We start from the raw sequence: 20,349 nt of genomic DNA on the forward strand, positions 1-20,349 counted from the left end.
CCCTGCCATGCCTAAGAAAGTTGGGAGTTCCTTCATTGTCTGGGGTTTTGGGGTTTGGCCTATGTCTTCCCTGCCTTAAAGTCTGCTGCTCAGCACTCACTTCTTACCCCAGGTAGATTACCTTCTGTTTCACTACCTGTGCCTTTTTCTTTGAGACTCTGCATCCTTGGAGTCCTAGGAAATTCAAAAGGCTTACCGTCCAGGCTTCCCTCATCTGAGTGGCTACTAGAAGATCATCCACGAAGTGCAACAGCCTCCTTTCCTCTTGTGGAGCTTCTGGGTCTATGCAAGCTGTTCTCCAATCGGAGTGGGGAATTTTGAAGCCTTCAGGCACATGGACCATGTGAGCTGTGTTTGAATGCAAAAATTTTCTGGCTGGCTTCGTGGATAGGGAGGCAAAAGAAGGCATCTCTTAGGCCTAAAACAGTGAACCAGGTTAGCTCAGGTGTTAAACAAGTTAGTAAAGTCTATGGATTTGCTACCACAGGGTATAAATTCTGTGTTATCTTATTGACAGCCCTCAATCCAGTACTATCAATTATTGGGCTGATTCCTTCCCTATCTTCCTTTTGAGGGTACTGCTCAATTCTCACTGGTTGTGTTCTTTCCTTAAGCTTGATTACTATGTGGGGGCATTTTTCACCCTCCCTGGTACAGCAGAGGCCCCTACCCACGAAAACACTTATTTACTTATTCTAGTATCTCTTTACTAATGTCTTCCTTAATTTCAATGGCTGTTAATGTTAAGCCTAACATCTTTATATCATTTGTCTCCAGAGTAACCTTTCTCATTTGAGAATGTTTAGCAAATGGAGCGAATTGTACAAAAGCTTCTAAGTACACATAGAACACATGTTACTTTAAAGGTTTGCAAAAAGTATGCCTTCTCAGACTGGCCAGTTGTACCCCGCACTACAACCTAAACATTTTCCACAAGTACTAAAGCTTTATTTAAAACTGAATATATGGCCCTTGTGTTGACTAAAATTCTACCTTTTCTTTCTTCTGATCTCACTGCCTCTTGCAGAGGGGTCTGTTACATCCTAGTTCTGGATGAAATTGAACTGCCAGGAGGGGGATGGGTTCAAGTGGGTATACTTTTGGAGCCTAAGCCTTCTTCCCTTTTGGGGAGGTCATCTTTATCCTTCCTCCCTTACCTTAGAAGGAGCCTTTACAAATCATATGTACTCATTTTGTGAACTGTAATCACTTTGCATTTCAGCATGATAATCTTTGTTTGACTTCATATGTTGCTATCTTATGCTGCATGCTGAACAACACGTTTGATTTACTTTCTCTTTGCCTTGTCTTCCTTTTCAAGGGCCAAGACCAGGGGGTGGTCTGATCTCACAGTCTCTTTGCCATTCTGGGTGATTTCTTAAAACAAAAAGACATATCAGCATACAAAACCCCATCCCATTTACCTTCCTATTTTAAAACAGTATTAACTGCAATGAAATATTATAAATCTTCTTATTTTCTGAGCTGCTCCTACTGGCAGCCTTCTCCCAGTGAGCCCCTCCTAAAAGGGGCTAGTTGAGCAACCTCTTTGCTCTGGTCAGTTCTCATTATCTCTTTCTCCTTGCCCTATCTCGCTTCCACCCAAACTTCTCTTTACAAAGCTTCACAGTAGTTTCTCAGTCTTCCTCCTACACACACACACACACACACACACACACACACACACACAGAGCTCCAGGTGGCAGGTATAAGATGTGATTTCCCACACACGAGATTTAAGATCTTGGGTTCTGAATCAGCTTGATCAGAAACCTTTAATTTACACTCTGGGCATGTGCCCTGATGCTTATTAGAACAGCAATACCAGCGTTTCTCACAAACACCGCACTGGAATAATACTAACGCAGCATTGTGCCAGCCTCTTGATGCACCGAAGGAATTGCCCACAGAGGCAGGCTATTCTGCTTATTACAGAGAACTCTAAATCCCTACAGCAGGCTGTTCCCAGTCCAGCCTTACTATAGTACCAGCTGAAGTCTCATAAACTCATTCATCTCTTCTATCTAAACTCCGTTTTACAAAATATCAGTCCTTTCTAGTTCTCTTCTTGCACAATCTAATTAAGCACTGTGTCTACTTACACTTGTTTTACTGCCTTGCAGAAAGGCTGTGCTTGTCACAGCAGAAACTCTGATACGCCCACAGACACAGGCACACGCACCCCCCCCTTTATCTCAAATTCACTAGAGCCAGGGCTTGAATTGCTGTGAGGGGAGAATTCTTGGAATTCCTTTAATTTGCTTTACTATAATTAAACATAAATCACCATACCATAGTTCTTCTGTGTAAAATGCTACTCTTGTTGCAAACAAAATCTGAAAATCTCCACAAACACCACTATACAATCCGAGAATCAAATTACCACAATGCAGTGGAAGAAAATCACCACACAAAATCACTGAGAAAGGGCATATCTCTCAAAGTGCCCACTTCTGTCAACACAACATAGCGTACCATAATTCAGCATTTACTCACATCAGTTTTCCCTGGACACAAATCAAAATAACAGCACACAGTCCAGAGATCAAGTCCAAACATTCAGGGCAAAGGAACTCTCTGAGCTCGTACTCACGGTTAAAATGTACCAAATCTACACAAATCACTACATTTAAACACAATAAATACAGTCACTGACGTTTCTCCACCCACTTCTCCGTGGGGCACTTCTCTCCCTACCCCCACCGCCTGCTGCAGCCGGCGCCTCAGGCGTCACTCGGCTGCTTCAAACACGGGTAGTACTCACCCTCCCCGCAATGTAGGGCACTGTAGATCTACTCTCTTTTATACACCATACACTTATACACTTGCACGATTAGAAACACAATGCACTGACCACACAATGCATTAACCATACAGCGACACAGTGTTTGACACACACATGCATATAGAGATCCATTCGAGCCACCCCCAGGGTCGCTAGTGGCTGGTCTATCAGACAATGAACCCCCAATACAGTGTCCGGACACTACACACATACACACACATAGACGTCCACTCGACCCACCCCCAGGGTCGCTAGCAGCTGCTCTATCAGAACAACGAACCCCCATCGCTAATCCAGCTGCTCCACCAGCTACACCCAGACGTCTCTGAGTGATTTACTCCCTAGCTCTCTTTTCCCCCGGGGGCCCCTCAGTACATACCATATCTTCCTCTGCAGGCCAGCAGGTCCTTGTCTGTCCTCGCAGGAGGCAAGTCGAGATGAGCGGAGACCCACTAGGAAAAAAATCTTAGGGAGCACCTTGGAGGTCTGTCTATCCCCCTGCCCCTGCAGGGACAGAGAACTCCTGCCTTGGCTCACCATAATGTTTTGCGGAGAAAAGAAGAAAACTCTACAACTTTGTCAAAGTTGTAAAGTTGGTACGTTTATTACAGCGCTGGATGCATGCAGAGATTGCTCTTTTCAAAAAAGGCATGCGTACCTCTGAGAACTTCAGGTCTCTTTTTATCTCTCTCTTAAATACATATGCATACAGTTTCACAATAGGTTCATACATATTCATTTCTATGGGTTTCGTGTGACATTTACCACTAGTTCCTTTGTATCAGAAAAAATTCCGAGGTCAGGTTGACTTCCCTTACAGCAGTCTTTGTCTCCTTCTATCATCTTCTGTATCCCCCCTTTATCTCTGTCCTTTGCTGAAGTAACTCCACTGAGCTTAGACCTTGCAGTCTAGCTAAATAACTATGGTTTCTAACTACAGACTCAACTCAAAAATGTACATTTCACTTAAATTAAAATGGATTTCTATCCTGGAAAATTTTCACTTTGCTTCACTCACCCTGGGCTCTGCCTCAAGCTGTGCAAATTCCATCAGTGCCAGCAGGCAGAGCTTGGGGTGAGGGGCAGAGGGAATCAGCCCAATTCCTGCCCCAGGCCAGGGACCCAGGTACATTGTCCACACTTTGCCCAGCAGTGTTCATTTGCATTTCTAAAGCTCCTCTGCAGGCTGCCTGGAATGAAGCTTCTCTTCCAGGGCAGCCATCTGGTGAGTCACATGTGGCCCCCCAAGAATCTGCTTTTTAAAAAAAATGTATTAACTATTTATGTTCAAAGTATTACAGTTAAATCTCTTCGATTTGGCAAAATGCAACATAAAGGAGAACATGGGAAAACCCAGACCAAAAATTGATTCTCACACTTCTGTCCAAAACCTACCTGACAATATAAAGTGGGAATATTATGAAAAATTTTTCCCATGTTGTAATTTTGTCACTGAAACTTCAGGGAAAACAAAAACTCTCCAAGAATCTCTTTAGTGTTAGAGAGTCAATACATTCCTTGGTTCTGGCCAGGATGTGCAACAGAAATAATTTCTTTCACAAATAGCCAAGCTGTGCAAAGAAAATCATTCCATGCCATGTGAGTTTTACTAGATTTTTCCTAAACTTTATGTAGTCTGGACCAATCTAAATCCACTGGTTTAATGTTCATTGCTTCCAAGTTGTTTAAGGTTTTAGTATTTGGTTTCCTGTTGGACCCGGATTTCTTCCCCTCTGATGTGTGATTTCAGTCTCCACACTCCTGGATTCCCTTCTCAGCCTTTTCCAGCCCAGGTGTCTCCAGCTCTGCCGAGGGCAGTGCCTGGGGTAGTTGTTGGTTGTTGTTTGCTGATGGGTATTCCCAGTCTGTTTGAATGTTAAACTCATCTCCATTGAGTGGTATAACACCCTTTAAATAAAGGCTTTAAAATTCATTTCCCAAAGGCAAAGACAAACCAAGCCTGAGCAAAGAAATAAGATTTAAAAGGAACAAACTCAGTACATTTTGCAGCACTGCAATGGCAGGCAGCCCAGAGTGTGGGTGTCAGTGAGCCCCAGAGCTCAGTGGCTGGAGATGGCAGAGGAGGGTGGCCAGGATTGCAGAGGATTCCAGCCGAGGATCTGTGGGCAGGCGCAGGGGCTTGGCCGCTGTGGAGCCCTGGCTGCTGCTGTGTTGCCTTCAGGGCAGGCTCAGGGGCAGCCTCCCATCCTCCTGCTGTGGGCGGGAAGTGCAAATCTCCGGGGCTTCAGAGCCCTTCAGGCCAGGCTGAGGGGTCCCCCCCGTGTTGAGCTGTGCTGGCGGCTGTTTCTGGCCTCAGGGACACTTGGCATGGGCCCCTTGGCCACCAGTGGTGCTGCTTTGCACTCCTTGGGCAGGAGCCGATGTCCTGGCTGGGTGTTGGCAGCAGCAAAGTGCCAGGGCAGGCTCAGTGCCAGCCCAGCTTCCTGTGGGAGAATATCCCTTGATATCTGCTCCAGTGGTTGCTGAAGCAGTGAGAATTGCTTTTGCCCCCCCGTTAGGTGCCATGGTGTCAGCAGAAGATGTTGAAGCCTTCCTGCTCAGGGCATTTCAGTGCCAGGCTCTCACAAGCACCCACAGCTGCGTGGGTTGAGCTGAGCATGGGGTGGTGACCTGCGCTGTGTCTGATTCCCCTTCCTTCCCTCCCCTGGAACAGGGTGTTGCTTTTAGACGCCACTTGTCCTGGTTGCTTCAGAGTACTTTGGAGAGGCTCCATATCTAATTTTCCCTATTTTCCTGGGGCTGCCAGAACCTCAGGGTTCACTTCAGCATAGGCCTGGCCAGATATTTGGCACAGAGGTACAACAGAACCGGCCTCTGTATCCCTTTTTATAATATTAATTTGTGTTATGAGTTTAGCGATCAAATCCCTTCCCAGTAAATCATTATAACAATTAGGATCAAATAAAAATTCACGCATTTCAAACCCATCTCCCGGATCTACTTAGAGTGATTGAATAAACCCATACATCTTTCCCACTTATTCCCTCGCTAATTAAACATATTTTTAGCATTTCCCCCCCCTTAGGTCTAAGATTTAGAGTGGATTTAGAGGCCCCTGTGTCCATCAGGAAATGCCTCCTCTCAATGCAGACCCACCCTGAATGTTCTCAAGGGCTGCAGTGTGGAGGGTCCCTGGTGTGATGGGAGCTGTGACAGCCCTGCCAATCCATGTCCATCAAGGGGTGGACTTGCTGGTCCTGAGGGTGCTGCTGTCTGTGCTTGCAGTGTCCTTGTGCCCTGCAGCTGGAGCCCTGGTTCCTTGCCAGGGGCTGTTTGGGTGGGCTCTCCCCTGCCGAGGAGGGCAATGCCTCTGCCAGGTGCTTGTGGCCGAGCCCGTGCCCTGGGTGCTGGGGCCCCCTTGGGCCCTGGGGTTGATCCCTCAGGGCTGTAGGAACTGTGCCCTGGCCTTTCCCTTCAGCTTGGCCTTTTGCTGCTCCCTTCTTGCACTCACCTGCTGTGCCTTTTTGCCCAAGTGCTGCAGGGCCTTCTTGTGCCCCTCCTGCAGCCCCCTCAGTGCCTGTGGGTGCTTGTCTTGCTTTACAAGAGAGGTGTCTGCTCGGGAAGGCAGAAAAAGCCTCTCTTGGAATAGAGAATGCAAACCCCATCCCTCTTAATGTTTAGAATAGTGAAATCAAGGGGCTTTTAGGCAAAGATATGGGAATAGGAATACCAGTTCTTTACTAGTGTGTATAATAAAGCAAACAAACACCAACAGCTGCGGCACTGACAGCAAACAGAGCCCGGACCCAGTCCCGGCCTTTGGGCTGCGGCGCTTTGCCCTTGGGTGCAGTTCTGGGCACGGCCGGCAGGGGCGCTGGTGGCTCCTGCGGGGCGGGGCAGCGCGTCCCTCCCATGGGAACCTCTCTGAAACGAAATAGAGCAATCCCTTCAGCTAACTCTTTCACTTTTTTACTTTCTCTAGCCTTTCTCCCATGTTTTGGGAAAGAATTTGGAGAGGGCTGCCTTTTAACTGAGCTCCTAGTGTTTCAATAAGGTGCTTCCTGTAGAGAGAGAGAGTTTCCCTGAACAGCCGGAGCTGTGGTTGCCAAGGGGACGCAACTCAGAGCAGGACGGGGTCAGGGGAGGATATCCCGCCGAGGCTCGGTGGGAGTGTGGGCAGGGTCTGCTGCCAGAATCACCAGAGGGGGATCTTCCCGTGGAGTCCGAGGGGGAACGTGGGTAGCCCCCACATGGCTGATGGCGGCTGATCCGGCAGCTCCCGGCAGAGCAAAGGCAGGTGGGAGAGCCCGGCAGCAGCGGCGGTGCCCAGCGCAGGTGGCACGGGCAGGGCAGCCGGGGATGGGATGGCTGGGACCCCCCCTGGGTGCGGTGGGCGTGGTGACCTCGGAGCAGGCGGCAGGACAGAGCAACCCCCATCTTCCCCAGCCTGGCTGGCAGAGTGGCCGCGGGCCAGGCAGTGGGTGCAGGGCACACAAATTGAGCGACAGTGCCGGGGCAGGTGGAGCTGCCCTGGGCAGTGAGGCCGCACCTGGGATGGAAACCGGGGCAGGCGGAGCTGAGGCGGGCAGCGAGCCGGGACCCGGGACAGGCCCCTGGGCTGCGAACGGAGGGGGCAAGACCTGCAGAGGATCCCGCTCTCTGATTTTTCCTCTTGTTCCCTTCCCTTTCATATCCCTCTTTGTTTTCTTGTTTTTTCTCAGAGGTTTCTGATATTTTAAACATTTTTTTCTTCTAAAATCTCATGTCTAACATATGGCATATTGTCTTCAAGATTAAATGGGTTTTTTTACAAATAAATCCAGAGCCTAGCAAATCTAAACTTCTGCTTGGATACTTTGAAATGCTCAATGAGCTAACTCATGATGTCCTTTTTTTTTTTTTTTTTCCCATCACCTTTTTATTTATCCTTTGGCAAATTAAGTATCTTTCAATTACTTGCTTTGCTGCTCCAAAATCGCAGTACACCCATAGTTCCTTAGAAAATGGTCACACAAAGCTTGAGTACCCCAGTGGGTTTTCTGATGCATGTCTTCTAATATTTTTCTAATGAGCACATTTTATTAAGTAATTGTCTTCCATCATGAAGTTTCCATTCCCCTGATTTATCTTGTTCATTTCCTGTCTTGTTTAATTCTATTTTCTCAGCTTCCCTAAACTTTGGAATTTCCAGTTTTTCCTGGTTTGGAGTTAATATTAACATAACTCTTTCAGCTCCATTTTCTGCTGTGTCCTTAGCTTCATGATCTGCCAAATTATTTCCTCTTCTTTCTGGGGTCTTTTCCTTTTGGAGTTCCCTAATATGTACTATAGCTATCTCTTTTAGGTAATTGTAGTGCCTCTGAAATAAGTTCCTCATGTACTAGTCCTTTTCTTCTTGAATTAAGTAATCTTTTTCCTTTCCAAATTTTTTAAAGGTATGTACTGCTCTAAAGGCATACCTTGAATCAATATATATAGTTCCTTTATTTTGTGTTAAATATTCTAGTGCTCTTTTTAAAGTATATAATTCACAAGTTTGAGCTTACTAGTTTAAGGTTAATTTCCCTTTTTCCATAGTTTGCATGTTTTTCCCATCGACTACTGCATACCCTGTATTTTCTCCTTTTGCAAGTTGTATCTCTATTTTTTTTTTCTTTTTTCCCCCTGTATCCAACTTACAGGTTTTCTGTGTCTTTTTTCAAGATCTTATCTATTCATCTTCTGCCTCAGTTTTTCGCATTCACTAACAACCTAAATACCACTTTTCTTTCAACTACACACACAAAAATAAAAATCTTTTTTCTCACACTACTTTCAGTACAATACACCTCCCTCCAAGGAGATATAGTGAAGCTTAAAATACAGAATCTACATTACCTATACTTTCATTCGTCTACATTCACTCACTTTTATTTCTCATTCACTTCCACACATTCTTTCCCACCCTCAGGACACAGAGTGGATCCCTGTTGACAGAGAATCGCGGGTCCCTGTGGCCCCCCTCACCTTGGGGTGGCCTCTGGGTCTCAGTATCTCCGGGCCTCCTGGGAGGGCCCTGACTCTGCTGCCTCCGGTGCCGTTCACCTGTGAGGCTGATTTGTGTGTCACTCACACTCTTTAGCCACGGCCCCCTCATACGCCCTGGGGACAATGGCCCCTTTGCAGGTCACCTGTACCTTATGCCACAGCCCCCACACGCCCAGGAGAACAATGGCTTATTTGTGGGTCACACACTCCTCTTTCCACAGCCCCACTTCCCACCCACCCGGGAAGGGCTGATTTTGTGTGTGACTCACTCTCACACACAACAAGACAACAATAAGGTACCTTCTGTTATAAATGATCAAATCGAGAGCCAAACCTATAGGAAAATTTAGCAAAGATTTCTTAATTTGTCTGTGAGACTGAAGTTTGGTCATATACACTACCACAGCCAAGGGTCAGCGTCGAGCCCGGGTTCGGTGCTGGGTGAACACGGATCTGAGCTCCGAATGTCAGTCTCCCCCTGTTCACAAATGCTGCCTGACGCAGCGAGTTCTTTTACAATTTATTCGGCTCGAGACAGAGATGACCGAATGTTCTTTGTGTCTCTTCCCATTCATAACCATGTCTTTACCTGTGCAGAGGTGGACAAAGACTCAGTCCCGGTGTCTGATGTTGTCAGTAGACTCCGGGGAAGTCAGCATTCACATGCATCAGGGTGGGGCTCTGGATCATTGTGGTAGCTGTATAATCATCGAGACGAAAATCACTCTTGGCTGGACATTGTGACCCGGGGAAGCCAGCTATTATTGCCCTGGAAGCTTCTATTCTTTCATTAAAAACCCCGATTTTTATCTCAACCATGTCCAGGAACTAGATGTATATGAATAAGACACTGCTCCTGGCCAGGATGGTCAAAAGACATAATGTGGATTTTACAATATTTTATACATTAATAGCTTTAATTATCTCTACCATATACATCACTTTCACATCACCTATTACAAGTTTAGGTGTTCCTTGCCATTCCCCGTGCTCTTGGATATCCCTCAACCCAGCTGTGTTGTCCAACCCCAGATGCTCTTGAGCATATCCTCAATCCGGCAGAATTCTGCCCAACCATGGATGCTCTTGGAATGTTAATTCCTCAATCCAGCAGGTTTTCATTCTGGATGCTCTTGGGCTCTCTTATCCCTCAAACCAAAAGCATTTTTAGGAGCCCCTTTTGTCCCGTTTCCTAGTGGATTGGGCTCGGAAACTCCTCTGCTCCCTTCCTCCGAGGGGTCCAGCCCCTCTCTGAGACCCAGTCCCAGTTACTCCGGGGGATTCTCTCACTCCTCTTATCACTCGCTGTGTCTCTTTACTGGCTGCTTCCCTCGAGGAAAGTTGGAAACGCAGCGTGGGAGACTCCAGCACTCACTTGGCATGTCTGGGACAACCAGCCCTCGTCTCATTCACAGCCCAGAGAAGAGAATGAGGGGAGAAGGGAGGCCGGGAGCCTAAAAAGCCCCGGCATCCCGAAATGGGGAGAGTGAAGCGGGGGGAGCTTTTGGCATTGGTGGGACTGCCAGCAGCCCGGGCAGGGCAGGCACCGGGCACAACGGGGACCCCCAATCTAAGCATGACCCTCAGCAGCTGGGACAGGGGGGAACCCCTGAACGCCAGAGGGGAGGGACCAGGGACGGGTAACTCCTGGGAGGCTTTTTCAGGGCTGAATCTGGGTGTTTGGGAGGTTTTTCTGGAGCCCAGGTGGCCAGTGACTTGTAGAGATGGACTTGGGCAGATGGACCTTCAAACTCAATGTGTTTAGGGGAAGATGAAACAGGAAAGTCTTATAAATACGATTGTCTGGCAAAAGATTTTGTGAACATAAAAAGTATAAGGAAGATTAAAATGAAAGCAAGCTCTGAGATACCTCAGTTAGTGAACAACTGGAAAACAATGGTGTGGCCCAACTGAAGGTAATCCCCTTTTGATGAAACAATTCCCTCTCCTTGCAGACAGATCCAAGGGTCAGAGCAGACCCCACTAGCTCAATAGAAGGGGTCCAAGGAGGAGATTTTAGGGTTTAAAATGTAACACAGTATGGTGATGTAACGATTTTTACAGGCTGAATGTAAATGCTGTAGGATTTGTATCTTGTACTAGATTGGTTAGTGAGAAATAGAATATTGAACACAGAAGAAGATTGATTGTATTGTAACGGGAACCTTACTCTCATACACTCTTCCCCTTTTACTCTCTCACCCTCTCACCCTCTCTACCCCTCTCTTCTCTCAGGCCAGCTCCGAGCTGTGCCTGGCAGCTCCAAGCAGGGCCCTGCACCCAGGCCCTTTGCAATAAACCGCAAGTTCCACGACCTGGCTGCAGAGATCTCTCGTCTCCGTCCGTTCCAACCGTCCTACCCCCCGACACTCCTACAAATGTGCTCTTCCCTTGTTTTCCCCAAACCAGGATTTCCCATTGCCAAGGCCTGGGACGCTGCGAGGAAGAGGAAGATGCCCCAGGACACTGAGGCAGGCGAGGAGGAAATCAGTGCCCCTTTCCCTTCTGTGCTGCTCCATCTCCCAGCCCAGCACAGCCCCGGCTGCAGCTCAGCCCTGGGGGGATCTCCTTGCCCTTGCCTGTGGCACGGAGGCAAATCCCATCCTGTCCTTGTCCTTCCTCCCCCAGAGCAGGAGCTGAGCATGGAGAGCAGGGAGGACAAATGCCCGCGGCAGAACCTGGTGGAAAAGGCCGTTTTGAGCGGCTCCACGGCGCAGGAAGCCAACGGGGAGGAAAAGCCCCGGAGATGCCGCACGAGGAGGGGCTGCAAACGCAGCTGGCAGGGATCTGAGGGGGAAAGAGCCAGCCTGGACCGGGAAGGCGGCCGGAGACGGAGCCAGGGCTCGGAGCTGGTGCTCCATGAGCAGCTCCATGATGGGGAGAAGCCCCACACATGCGTGGAGTGTGGGAAGAACTTCAGGCGGAACTCCGACCTGATCAAGCACCAGAGGATCCACACTGGGGAGAAACCCTACGAGTGTGGGGAGTGTGGGAAGAGCTTCAGCTGGAGCTCCCACCTGATCACGCACCAGAGGACCCACACTGGAGAGAAGCCCCACGAGTGTGGGGTGTGTGGGAAGAGCTTCAGCCAGAGTTCCCACCTGATCAGGCACCAGAGGACCCACACTGGGGAGAGGCCATACAAGTGTTCCGAGTGTGGGATGTGCTTCAGCCAGAGCTCCGGCCTGATCCAGCACCAGATGACCCACACTGAGGAGAGGCCGCATGAGTGTTCCAAGTGTGGGAAGAGGTTTAAGACCAGCTTCGTTCTCCTCCAGCACTATCGCATTCACAGAGAGGAGAGGCCCTTCCAATGCCCCGACTGTGGGAAGGGATTCAAGCACAACTCCACCCTCATCACCCACCGGCGCATCCACACTGGGGAGAGGCCCTACGAGTGTGATAAATGCAGGAAGAGGTTTCCGACCAGCTCCAGTGTCCTCCTGCACTATCGGATTCACACAGAGGAGAGGCCCTTCCGCTGTCCCGCCTGCGGGAAGGGATTCAAGCACAACTCCACCCTCGTCACGCACCGGCGCATCCACACTGGGGAGAGGCCCTACGAGTGTCCCCAGTGTGGGAAGAGCTTCTCCAGCCGCTCTCACTTGACCCAACACCAACGGAGGCACCACTAAGGGAAGCCCTGTGAGTGCCCCGAGTGTGGGCAGAGCTTCGTGCGCTGCTCCAGCTCCATCCCCCACTGGAGGAGGCACTTTGGCCACAGCCCAGGTGAGCCACATTCCCTGTGATCCATGTTGAGAACACCTGGCTGTTTCGCCTTTTAATTTCACCTTAATTTTTCTCTAATCTCCATCTCTTTGCACTGCAAAAGCCAAGAGGAATGGATCTGTCACCTCAAAATCACTCAAATCCCAGTGAAAACAGCTCAATCTGACCCCAAAAAGAGCTCAAACCCACCTCAAAAAACTCAATCCCATGCCAAACTCACTCAATTCTGCAGCCATGAGGCTGAGATGAGGTTGGGAAATGATTTAGAGTCGTGGGGTCTCAATTAGAGTGGTGGGATGGAGATTGTGTGGGGCTGGGTGTGTGGGATGTATTTGACAGCAAATAAAACTCTGAGACTTACTGATTTCTCTCCCGTTCATGTTCAGTCTGTTGCAGTTCTGTTTGCAGAGTGCCGCCTTCTCAGCTCATTGTCTTTGTGTCCCTTTTCTCTCCTCCCTCTCTTTGCCTGCTCCGTTTCTCTCTCAGTGTCTCCCTGGGCCCACGGACCACCAGAGACCCTGCCCTGATTTAATTGACCCAGGCACCACCAGAGACCCTCCCTATATTTAATTGCCCCAGTGACCACCCAATACCCTCCCCTGATTTATTGCCCCAGTGCCCACCAAAGACCCTCCCCTGATTAAACTGACTCCTCCCCTGATTTAATTTACCCTTTCCCTGTTTTAATTCCCCTTCCCCTGATTTAATTGACCCCTGCCCTGATTTAGTTACCCCTCTGTCCCCACAGACCCTCCCCTGATTATTTATTATTTTATTTCCCAATATTATTTTAATTCCCAGTCCCAGGAGCTGAAGTCCTGAAGGCTGGCAGGGAAATGTCTCTGTAGGATTTTGCTCCATTTCCCTTCAAGAGGGGGAACATATTTTCCTGGCTCGGAGCTGGAATTGCAGACTTTTGGAATGTGTGCAGGGCAACACGGACTGGGATCAAACATGGACTAGGATCAAATAGGGATTGGGATCAAATATGGACTAGGACCAAACAGGGACTTGGATCAAATAGGGACTGGGATCAAATATGGACTGGGATCAAATATGGACTGAGGTCAACTATTCACTGGGATCAATTATTGATTGGAATCCTACAGTGTGAGATAAACTGGACTGAGCTTATATAGACTGGGATCAAATACGGGCTGGGATCAAATATGAATTGGGATAAAAAATGGACTGGGATCAAATATGGACTAAAATCAACTATGGACTGGGATAAACTGGACTGGGATCAAATGTGGACTAGGATAAGCTATGGACAGGGATCAGATATGGACTGGGATCAAATATGGATTGGGATCAAATGGACTGGGTTCCTACAGACTGGGATAAACTGGACTGAGATTATATAGATGTCGTGGTTTGAGAGGAAGTTAGTTTTCTGGGATATGAAGTGGTCAGGCCAGTTGGTGCTCACATTTGAATACTGGCACCTGGTTTGGCCACTGGAGACATTGGATACACCTCTGAGAACCCAGGGGTTAAAAAGCAGAGCACTCCCGGGGGAAGCTCTCTTGGGTTCCAGCGAGGGAAGCAGGTCGGGCCTCCCCTGCCCAGCTCCTGGCTGGTTGGGGGCTGGGTGAGGTAGGCCTGGCCCGAGGATGGAAGGGTGGAAGAGCCCCGACAGGCCTCGGGCAGCCACACCTGCCCCCCAGGACACAGAGAAAGAGACGGAGCGCCTGTGCCACCGTGAAATTTGATATCCTGTGCTGGCAGCACAGCCCAGTGTAAGTGTGCTTGGTAAGGACAGCCTGGAATGCCCAGCCCAATCCCCGGAGCAGCCGCCTGCCCACGGCGCCCAGTCTGTGGGGGTGGCAGATGTGGCCCCTGCCCAGTGCCGCACGCAGGGGCACCGGCCTGCGCCCCACACGCCGCTCCCTTCCCTGGGCCGTGCGGGCTCTGCTCCAGGCTCCTGTGGCCCCACGGCCGGTGCCGACGGAGCCCCGAGCCAGCCGGGCTCTGCTGCGGGGCGGCACCGCGGCTCGCCGGGCCCTGTGCCCCGTGCCGAGCCAGGCGCCTGCGGCTGCTGGCCGGGCCTCGGGGCTCTGTGGGCAGGGGGAGCAGCGCCGGCCGTAGGGAGCGCCCGGCCCAGGGGCAGGGCCCTTTCCTTCCGTGCCCTGCCGCTCTCTGCAGCTGGCAGAGGACAGGAGCCGAGTGGCCAAATACCTGTGCCTGGCCCTGCCGTACCTGCAGAGCGCACAGGAGCCCCTGCGAGAGGCGGCCGTCAGGTTCATGGGTGAGCGCCAAGCCCGGCTCCCTCCCCGGCCCGCCCCATTGCCGCAGCTCGGGCCCGGCCCCGCCTGCTGTGCCGGCAGCAGGATCCGGGCGCGGGCATGGGCAGCCCCCGCTGGCCTGGGCATTGCTGCTGCCGCCCTCTGGCAGCCGTGCCCTGGGGCGGCAGCGTGCGCCAGGGGCCCGGGCTGAGCCCTGCCGGGCCAGCAGGGCGTGTGGCCTCAGGGCTGGCAGCGCCCATGGGCGGCAGCTGTGGCTCTGAAGGCAGGACACGCTCTGTGTTCCCCAGGGATGGCCGGGCGCTACCTGGCAGGGCAGCAGCCGCAGTTCCGCATCATCTGCAGCGGTGAGTGAGGTCCGGGGGCTCTCGGCGGGGGCTGCCGCTGGCAGCTGCGTTCCCTGGCCCGCACGCCGACGGCTCCGCTCCCTGCGCGCCCCAAGGGCAGCGGGGCCACAGCACAGACACCTTGCAGGGGCCTGCGGGGCATTCCTGGCCAGCAGTTGCCAGCTCGTCCTTCTTGGCTCCTGCTTCCTCCAGGCCGTGCCCGGAGCTGCGTGGCACGGACGAGGCTGGAGGCTCTGCCCAGCTGCCCGCAGATCCAGCCTCTGACTGTGCCTCTGTTTCTCTCTCTCTGCAGCCCTTCAGGACGTGACGGATGACAGCAGCCCTGCCATCTCATGCCTGGCGCTTCAAGCTCTGCACATCCTTTTAGCTGTACAGAGCGTTCCCTCCTCCCGGCTCCAGAGGATGCGAGACCAACTCCGCCACCTCTGGAAGTCGCGGCCTTTCCTGTGTGCCCGTGGCTGAGTGTCCTGCCGCGGCGCTGTGCAGAACTGAGCCGGGAGGCTGCGTCTGCTGTGGCCACCTGAGCCTGCGGGGAACACCTCTCCTGTGCCAGCACTTCCTTTCCCTTCACCCACTCGAGAAACATTAAATTGCTGTGTTGGATAGCCGGGTGTCCAGGAGCTTTCTCTTGGTGCACAGTGTCTTCAGGCCAATGGGGAAGAGGGGAAAGGCTGCTTGGTCTGCGCAATTTGCCCGAGCGTGAGGTGTGGAAGGGAAAGTGACCAAACGCCCCTTGGCCTTTGGTGGTTCCTGCAGGAATGTTTTTGTTGCTGCATCGAGTGTTCTGGAGCTGGGGGAACAAGTGTGTTCCGTGTCCATGGAAGAGCAGAAATTGGCAGGATGTGTCTGCTTCCAGCGCTTGTCTTGGCTCTTCCTTCACAGTACTGGCAGCATCTTCAGAGACACAGCACACGCTCTCTCATGCCAGGGTCATCCGAATCTTCTTAACTTGCCCAGGCTCCTGCCAGGTTCACCAGGGAAACTGGCTGCTCGTGCCAGTTCATCCCCTTGCCCAGAAGGCACCCGCTTGTGTTTGGACATGAACTGCTGGCCACAGGCAGAGGGGCAGCACCCGCAGCATTGGCCATCAGACGCTGGGCTGATGTTTTCATCCAGAGAGCAAGAAAAACAGCCAGAAGCACACAAGGCAACATGACAGTATCTCTGTAAGAATGGCATTGTCCTGTGAAAGTCAACAGTGGATGGTGATTTTGTGCTGCAGATAATCACTTCCGAGCAAAAATCATTCCAGGAAGGGACAACAGCCTCTGCCTTCTGATGGATAGCAAGGGTCTTGGTTTGGAAAGACAGGAGTCTGCTAAGGAAGGCAGGAGCCTCCCCTGAAATGGAGAATGTAAACCCTCCCCACCCCTCCTGATTGCTATAAATTTTAAATTAAGAGGCTCTCAGGCAAAAATATGGGAGCAAGAAATAACAGTTCTTTACTAGGGAAAAGAAAAAAAAAAGAATAAAAGAAACAATGCAGTATACTAGAACAACACCGACAGAGTCAGAACCCAACCTGACACCCTGGTGTTGGTAGCAGTCCAATTGGAAATGTGGCTGCACTGCTCCTGGAGAGTCAGGTGTGGTTCTGTTGGAGCAAGGGTGTCCTGTAGAGAAGGATGTGTTTTTCCTCTGAAGATCCCATGGAAGAAGAGACAGCTGCTGTTCCTCTGGGGAATCCCATGGAGAAAGTGTCTCAAATCCCATGCTAGTGTCTCAAAAACTTCTGGATTATACCTGGGTAGCAATGCTTGGCTCCTCCCTCTGGGCAGAGCATCTCACACTGGGATGCTGTAGTTCTTATCAGTCATGCAGTGACATTCAATCGTCTCTTATCAGCAGATGTCCCCTCCAGAGGGAGGTGTGAATGTGGTCTCTCAAAGAGAGAGATAAGGCAAACTGCCCACTTGACAAAAGATAATCTGCCATACAGATGGTAATTGAAAACATCTTGCATTGCAATCTTCAATACTAGGATATTTTGTAAAGAAAGGAACGAGGTATTCACACCAGAAAGCAACCACAGGACAGATAAATCTTTCAGGAAAACAATTTATTGCTCCATTATCAGAAGAAACTAAGTTTTTCCCACCTTGCTCAGCCCTGAAGACTCCATTAGCATTCAAAGGAAGAAGTTGACACTGACCAGACAGAATCCTTTGTTTGAATAGAATTTATGCATCATGCATGAGATGTATAAATATGCAATAGGCTATTGCTTTTAAAGGTTAATTTCTTTACATGTGTGTCCTTGTTTGGGCTTATTTTGCCCAGAAAAAGGTACCCAGAGCTTCGGTAACTCTTTGTTCTTATTGCCTTGTATTGTCCTAAATCTCAGTTATTCAAATTTTTATAACTCTAATTATATTACTATTTTTAAACAATTTTACTATTACTAAACTTTTAAAATTCTCAAACCAAGTGATTCGCGTTTTTCACAAGTACAACCTCCAGCGCAGGCGAGCAAATGGACTACAGCCAACAGAAACAATAAAGACTTGAAATTGGTCCTTGCGAGAGTCTGTCCGAATTTTCCCTCATCTGCCTCACGATCATCATTTGCGGACCACTGAATAGAAGACCCCCCTGTCTGAAAATCTCTGGCTTTGTAGGAGAAAGTTACACACACCAAAGGCGCCGAGACCTGAGAGCGTTGCTAAGCCATTGTTCTCACAGGTGTTGTTTGCTGTGTGCTACACTGAGCCCAATGAGAAGAAGAACGGGGCACCGTGCCCTTTGTGCAACAACAGCCTTGGAAGCTGTCCCACCTCTCGGCCTGGCTGGACTTCTCCTGAGTTTCAGGTGGTCCCCCCACAGAAGACCCTCACCTGTTTCACAACCACCGTGACAGACAGACTGAGATGGAAGGAGCCTCTCCATCAAGGACTGAGACATGGAACCCCCATGTGAAAAGGCCCCTCTGCTCCTTCCAAGGACCGGGACTGAAACCCCCAGCCCGGGGCAGGTGTGTGGGGGAGGCAAGCTGACCAAGACGAGATGTTTGCCTGCAGGTTGTGACCGCTGGACCAAGAAGACAATGGCTCTCATTTACTGCTGAGAGCATGCTCTACCTGTTACATCTATTCCTTATTTATGTGTTTCCCAGCCTTGCAATTTCCAATAGAGTTATCATAATAAAAACCTCTGAGTTAACGACAGACTTCAAGATCTCCCCGACATAACAGGCAGATCCTCAACTGGACTGGACCAAAGGACTTTGTCTCTACGTTTGGAGCTCTATCCCCCTCTTTCTCTCTTTCGTCTCTCTCTTCCCCCATCTTTTTCTCTCCCTTAATCCCTCTATCGCATTTTGCTGTGGTCATTCAATAAAGGTGCATTTGTTTCGATTATCATTGCAAACCCCCTTGTACCGTGTTGGTTCTTTTTGCACCCTGAGATCAAATCCATGAACCATCACGAAACTCGTCCATGAGGACGGATCTTGACACCCCCCGAGGACCCCTCCCCAAATTCCCCCCCAAAGCCCCCCCAGCACACCCAGACCCTGCTAAAACCCCCTCAAGTTTCCCCCAGACCCTCCCCAAATCGCCCCCAAACATCCTCAAGACCCCTCCCCAAATTCCCCTCACGACCCCTCCAGGACCCCTCACCTGTCCCTGCGCCTCCTCAGCAGCTCCCGGAGCCCCCCGTCCTCTCCCAGCGCCTCCCCCGCTCTCTCCAGCGCCTCCCGCAGGACCCGCCCGAGCCCGGGGCGGCTCCCGGGGGTCCCTGAGGGGGTCCCGGGGGGCGGGGGGGAGGGGGCGATTCCCGATTTTTGCAGGAGAAACATTCGTGGAGCTTTTGACACCACATGACCCCAAATAACCTAAATAAACCCCAAACAACCTAAATAAACCCCAAACACTCGAAAAAAACCCTAAAGAACCCCGAAAAAACCCCAAATACCTGAAAAGGCCCCAAATAACCACAAACAAATCCCAAATAATCCCATAACAACAAACAAAAAGAAACAAATTAAACCCAAAACCACCCAAATGATCTCAAGTAAACCTAAAATACTCCCATATACACCAACATAACTCCCAAGAACCCCAAATAATTCCAAAAAAGCCCAAATAAACTCAAACAAACCCAAATACTTCCAAATAAACCCAAATACTTCCAAATAACCCCAAATAAACAAAAATAAATCAAGTAAAACCAAAGATAAACCCCAAATAGTCCATAAATGATCCCAAATAAACTCCAAAAAAACCCTAAATAAACCCAAATAAACCCCAAGAAACCTCAGTTCCTCCAGTTCCCACCCATAAACAGATCCCGACCAATCAGAACGCGCGGCACTGATGACGTTCCACTTGCTGGGCGCAAACTCAGAGCACTGGCCCCACCCAGCGATTTTCAGCCAATCAGCCCCCGGCCCGACTCTGACTCATCACTTGCCTGGCACAGACCAAGGCCTCTCACTGCGGTAAATACTCAGAGACCGCGCGGGGTAATTTCCAGCCAATCAGAGCGTGTCTCGCTGATGACTCATCAGTTGCCAGGAGCAGAATTTCGGAGGGGGGGAAGGTGATCCTGGAGATGGGCTGATTAATCCTGATTAATCGAAAACGGTGTTGGGACCCCAAAACGGAGCAGGAGGGGCCTGGAGCCCCCAAAACCAAACACGGGGGAGGGGACTTGGGGAACAATCAGAAAGAGGAGGGAGAGAGGGGAAAAGAGGGGGGTGGGACTCCAAAATTGAGCTGGGAGGGGAATGGGACCCCCAAACAGGATGAAGCCAATTTTGTTCCTGGAATATGTAAAGTAGTCTATGGATACGTAAAAAGTCTATGAACATGCAACAGGCTGATATAAGGGGAGAAAGGACCTTCGAGCAAAGGTTGTTATGGCCTTCAAGACCCCCCAGTTATTTTCGGGGAAACCCCTTCATTATTCTGGCTTGATTACTTCAGCCTGTTGCATATTCATAGACCCTCATGCATAACCATAAACTCATTTACCTATTTGAGGAACTATTTGACATGGCCCATCCTTGGGGGTGTCTCCCCATTTCAGGAGCCTCCACTGGAATGGAAACTATATACCCCCTCCCTTTGATTAATAATAAAAGTAATAACAACATGATGATGATAATAATATTATTAATAATAATAATAACAACAACAACAACAACAACAATAATAATAATAATAATAAAAAATTGAAATTAGGGGCTCTCAGGAAAAGATATGGGAATAGAAATAACAGTTCTTTATTAGGAAAAATTAAAAATACAAATGCA

General features: G+C 49.9%; 1 pseudogene; it reads left to right on the forward strand.

Annotated features, from left to right (window-relative positions):
* LOC131093377 (uncharacterized) overlaps positions 1-20,349 on the forward strand; it is a 1,138,058-nt pseudogene that overhangs the window by 481,650 nt on the left and 636,059 nt on the right.

This window comes from Melospiza georgiana, chromosome 25 (genome assembly GCF_028018845.1).
Source record: "Melospiza georgiana isolate bMelGeo1 chromosome 25, bMelGeo1.pri, whole genome shotgun sequence".
In the NCBI taxonomy this organism is placed as follows: domain Eukaryota; kingdom Metazoa; phylum Chordata; class Aves; order Passeriformes; family Passerellidae; genus Melospiza; species Melospiza georgiana.